Source organism: Panicum virgatum, chromosome 9K, assembly GCF_016808335.1.
Source record: "Panicum virgatum strain AP13 chromosome 9K, P.virgatum_v5, whole genome shotgun sequence".
Lineage (NCBI taxonomy): Eukaryota > Viridiplantae > Streptophyta > Magnoliopsida > Poales > Poaceae > Panicum > Panicum virgatum.
In genome coordinates this window covers 26,346,037-26,352,036 of record NC_053144.1, presented here as the reverse complement: position 1 = coordinate 26,352,036, position 6,000 = coordinate 26,346,037, and positions in this window count along the sequence as shown.

Sequence of the window (6,000 nt, the reverse complement as noted above, 5' to 3'; positions counted from 1 at the left end):
ACAAGCACAGGAGCGCAATCCAAGCACAGACCAAGCCGGAGGAGCAGGGACCATTGAAGCTTACTACTCTTGCCCCGCAGGTAAGTTACTCCAAACCAAAAAGATCTAGTTATTACGCCAAGTCTATCCCATTCTAGCCTTGTGGTAGCGCTGTTGTCCCAGGTTGTCGCTCTATGAACCGGTCCTTATGGAGAGTGGCCAACCAGGCAGTAAGCACCGTGCTGGCCCCCTAAACCATGTTTCTAAAAAAAACATCTTTTAACGAGAAGTGAGCCACTCAAGCCACACAGAGTGCCACTCTCAGAATTAAGTTCAAGTAAACCATTAATCAATTTAATTAAAAAGGACCAAAGTGTGTTATAGCGCAGCAACCTAGCACAACTAACCAAAATGCAACCCAAAGGTATATTTAAAGGATATAAACTGGCTAGGAAATCCTTAAAGGCGTACAGTATTAAAATGCAGTATGAAATTGTAATTAAAGTGATAGGTTGTTCATGTTATACTTGCCTTCCTCGTACTGCTCCTGCTGCTGCTCAAACTGATCCGAAGACGGCTGCTCCGGGTACTGGTACTGAGGCTCCTCAGATGGATCAGCGTCTACTCACGAACACATGGCCAAAACAATGCACAAATAAGCATACAGGCAAACATTAACAAAAACTAAGAAACAGAACAACAATACATGAAAACAGCGCACAAAACTACTCTAGAACTATTCTACGCGTTACAACGATCGCGTGGATATAAAGAACGCTAAAAACGGAGCTAAAACGCGTAAACTAGGCCAAAAACAAGTCCTAGGGGCTTATTTGTAATAAAAACAGGGTTCCAGGGGCTTTTCTGCTAAAACCGAGGACTAAAACGTAATTAAACCAAAGCTTCAGGGTCTAACTCGCAAAAAGGACAGGTCTGGACTGCGGGTTCAAATTCTAGGAAGCTCAGGGGGCTGCGTGCTAATATTTGGACCAAACTGTAATTTCTTTTAACTAAAGGTGGACTGCGGGTTGATTCGAGTAAAGAGCAGGGGCTCTTAAGCAAAAATGCCAGGGCTGACCGTTATCTGGTTAAGTTGACTTGGGGTAGACCTGTTTTAGGCCGTTCGATCTGGATTGAATGGTGACGATGCGTCTGGGCGGGAGATCAGCGGCGCTGGTCGCCGGAGGGCGAGTTCCCGCGGCGGCGCTAAGTCAAATCTCACCGGAGTTCGTTGAAAACAATGCTCCGGGGGTCAAATCGACCCGTGCTTGGGTCAGGCGGGTTCGGCGCAACATGCGTAGCCCACCTAGGGTTACAGAGGGGCTCTCCGAGGCGTTAGGTGGCGAGCGCAAGGGCGGCGGCGGGTCTGCACGGCATGACTCGCCGGCGTGCGCGTTCGTGCGGTGCTCTGGGCTCGAGGACGGGGGCAAAAGGCTGTGGCCGCGTGCGCAGTGCAAGAGCAAGTGTAGGCAAGGCCTGCGCGGGGCTGCGCTGCGCGGCGGGGTGCCCGCCACGGCGGATCGCGGCTGCGCGGCGGCGGAGCGCCGGCCGTGCGGTGTTCCAATGCCGTGAACGGCCTACGTGCTGGGATACTTAGCGCAAAATAGCGAGAGATGCACTGGGGTGCTTACAGCGGGTCGGGATCGGGTTGGAAGCGGCGCAGGGTCGTTAGCGTCGAAGTTCGGCGGCGATCGCAGGCGGAGCTCCTCGGTCCGGGTGGTGGGGCACTCCTTCGGACTCCTGATCCCCACGAATTGACGCTGGGTGGTGCTGCGAAGTAGCGCAAGGGGTCAGGGGGCGGAATCAGCACCGGGGTGAGGGTAATCGACGGCAAAGGCACTTACCGGCGGCGACGGTCCTGGCGGAGAGATGCGGCGGCGCTGGTGGTTCTTGGGCTCGGGACGGTGTGGGAAGGAAGGTGGAGGGCAGGGGGGCCGTGGGGTGCGTTTAAAGGACCTGCCCGGGGATTTGGGCGTGCGTGCCACAACCGGAAAGCGAGCGAGATACGCGGCCGGGATTGGCGCTGCGCGGGGATAGCGGATCGCCCTAACCGCTGGGCGCGATCCGGTCCTAGGGAGGGGCTTCTAGAAGGAGGAGGGCTCTGGATGGCCGACCAGTGGGTCTAGGACGCGTGCACGGCGGAGCGGGGCCACGGGCAGTGAGGAAACGCGGCGAGCGCGGAACAGGGGAGCCCGACCCGGGGAAGGAGATGATCCTGACCCGTGGGTCCGGCCGGGCAGTGAGGGGGGAGGGCGACGCGCACGGGCTGAACTGCGGGCGACTGACGAGCGGGGCCCGGGTGCAGGCGGGTGAGAGGGTGGGGAGCGGTTGGGCCGCTCGCGGTGAGCCAGGCCGGGGAGCGGGCTGGGCTGGGGTCTGGCCTGCGGGCCTGCGTGGAGAAGGGCTGAGGCGCGTGGGCTGGACCGCCCGGGAAGGGAGAGGGAAGTGGGCCGGGTTGTTTTGGGTTGGGTTTTCCTTTTTCTATTTCCTATTCTTCTCATTTCTTAATCTAATTCAAACAAAGTTTGAATTCAAATTTGAATTTGAATTCAAACCACACTCAAATAAAATTATGCACCAGCATGAATGCAACAAAAAAAAAATTTAAACTTATGATAAATTTTAATTACTTGTGAAACAAAATTAAATTAAATGCCAACTAAACACAATAAACCTTAGAAAATTAAATAAAGTCAATTAATTTATTAATAAATACTGAAATTTAATTTAGGGTGTTACAGGTTCAAACCTCACTAACTCTGCTCCTCAACAAGGTCAATCTAAAAGGAAAAGACTTGTACAAATCAAGAAGTCAAACATGGAACAAAAGAGGTCCACATGTCCCATGCAATCCAAGAACAAGACAAAGCCTTCAAGAAAAGAAAAGCAACGTGCAAGAACAAGGGCATGCTTTAAATGCAAAGAAAAAGGTCATCTCATTGCAGCATGTCCCATTCTAGAAGGTGAGGTCAGGTCTGTCCAGACCGGTCACCCTAGATCGGTCAGACCGGTTGGTGTCCTGGCAGCCCAACCTCACTCCTTCAACAGCAAGCAAGTCAAGGATACAATTGTGATACCAAAATGGAAGCAAGTGCAAATTTCTAAAGATGATGTTGAGTCAAGAAAAGCAAAACATCGCACTTGCTACACATGTAGAGAAAAGGGGCATCTAGGTAAGGATTGTCCAAAAGGTAACCCACAAACCTCAAGTCTTGTCCATTATAATTTCACTAAGCTTAGGAATGACCAAGCAGGTACTTGTGCTATTAGAGTGATTAAATCCCCTCGAACTAGCATAAGGGCTATTTGGGTTCCTAAGCATCTCTTAACTAACTTGGACGGACCCAACAAAGTTTGGGTACCAAAAGGTACTTGCTGAGCTTGTAGGGAAATGGAGATGCATTGGAGACTTGGTTGAGGAAAGAAATGACAAGACTCAAGACACAACCAAGTGTAAAGCAAAATTGATAATATTCCTTGTCCAATGACATCTCGGTACCATGTGCTAACTGTCACACCTTTGTCACTATCAATTCTTAGTAAACAAGTGTGTTCCAAATTTTAGTAGTTGTGAGATATTTGAAAGTGACTTAGGTTCATTTCCATTATTGTTAAATCCCTATTTGCCATATGATGCTTTTAATGTCTCTCTAGTAGAGAATTTGTCTTGGGTATACAGGAAATAAAGATCATATCATGAGATTCACCAAGACAAAATATTGGAAACAACACATTTTTGAAGATGATACTGTACAGGGTCAGATGATCTGATCCTAGGTCAGATAATCCGGTTCATCTACCGGTTTGTCTCTGGAACAAGTCGGATAATCTGGTCTCATGTCGGATGATTCGGCATTGGGGACTTAGAAAAACTGTCTCTGGATAGACCGGTCTGACCGGTCTGACAGATCGGTCTGGCCCAGAGCAGTTCAATGGTGCTGTGATGGTGAGGAAATTGCTTATCAAGAATATATTGAAGTGTATTCTCACCCTTGTCATATTTTTGGGAACATTCAAAGCGACAGTAGGCATCTCAAGCACAATTTCTATTATTGAATATTATTTCTGTGTGCCTTGACCAAATTAGTGAATAAGCCTTCTCATGTCCTTAATTGGATAAGGTGCCTTGTTTTTAAAGATATTCAATCTTAAGCACTAATTGAGGGGGAGCTTATTCTTAAATTTGTGTCATCTAGGGACTAACACTTTCTTCTAGTAAATTTGTAGTCTCAATCTAAAGAGTTAGAAAACTCTCAACTTGGAGTATGCTATGATATGATCAAAAAAGAAAGTGGTAACACTCCTAGTTTGTTGTTTGGCTTGTTACTAACTCTTGCATAGTTACTCTCCATAATATAGTTTAAATTCCTTGAGTTGGACTTAATTGACCAAATTGGTGCATGTGAGCTTGCCTTCCATATAACCATGCCTGTGCACTAAGAATTGAGGAATTTTGCATATATTGTGAGGTTTTGTCTTTAATGATCCTAATTCTTCCTACATCAAAAGAATCACTAAAGTGAAACTAGGGGCTTGTGCAACTAACCATGTTTGCTTTCTTGTGTGGTGATCATATCGAAAATCATAAGATAGGGAAAGTTGGATTTAATATTTAAAGTTGCACATGACTCTTGGCTAAATGACAAATGTATGTTTTCTTGAATATATGTTTTACCTTTGTACATCTAGGCCATTCTATCTTGCTAGTGTGTGCATTTTTATGCCTTGTGTGGCATAGGATAGTTTCTTTTAAAATTTCCACTAGCATGATAGGAAGTGTGAGTGTGTAAGATAGAATTTGGATTTTGATCTTTGTGACCCAATTGAGCCACTTGTGACGATTGTTATACTTGATTGCTTGTTGGCTAGTCACAAGTGGAGCAATTTTCTCAAGTTCATAAAATTTTAAAATCTATCTCTCTCATTCTCTTGGAAGTATCAAGAAAAACTTGGAACAATGGATTTATCTTCAATATCTATCAAGTTTCATAGCCTAGGACTCATCTCAAATTTCCTCTAAGAGAAAACAGCTTCTAGACTTCACTTCTCCACTGCCAGGGCCGACCGGTCTGACCGGTCTGCCCGACCGGTCTGACCAGTCAACACTGGCAGTTACCATTTACCCTCCCTCATGGGCCACACAATAAAAATCTTATCCCATTCACCCCTCCACCGACACCCTTTCACCAGCTCTCTCTCCCTCGCGCACAAGGCGCCCCCATTGATGACTTGAGGATTCAACCAAGGAGAAGGCGATTCCTTTGGGGATTTGGATCACTCCACCGGCCTAACTGCTTTCCCAAGCCGGTCCTTCGATTTCCCCTTCGAAATCCCATTCAAAAGGTACCTGATGGCTCGTTTTGTCTCGATCTACTTATCTAGGCCATAGATTCAAAATCCCTCTGGTAGAACACCTCCTGCAACATCCTAGAACCTGTTCCGAGATGGCCATTCACTTTTGTTGGATATTTTGGAAGATCTCACAACCTAGGGTTGGACTGGCATGACCGGTCTGACCGGTATGCCCGACCAGTCTGACCGGTCTGTCTAGTGGAACCCTAGGTCGTAGTTCTGTGCAAAATGCTCAACAAATCTTATCCTAGGATTGTTCTAGACCTCATGCAAATTTTTCTTGATCAAAATCTTACTGTGAGATTGGATTGAGGCCATTGGCTTTGTTCTGGGGGTGATCGGTCTGACCGGTTTCCCAGACCGGTCTGACCGGTATGCCCAGAATAAACCCAATTATCTTAATTTTGTTCCCAACAATCTCTATCCAAAGCCAATCATTTCCTGTATTCTTATACACATATTGTACCTTTTCTTGGACCCAGGACAAGCAGCAAGATGACAGAGGGTCATGAGAGGAGAACCAAGCATCGGCAGGATCCTGCGGATGTTCACATGGCCGATGCTGATGATGGTGGATTTAGTAATCCAAATGTGACTGGTGGTAGAATTTTGAGGCCCAAAGGGCAGAAGAGGACAGCAGCGGATGACCTTGTGGAAGTGGGCAACGAC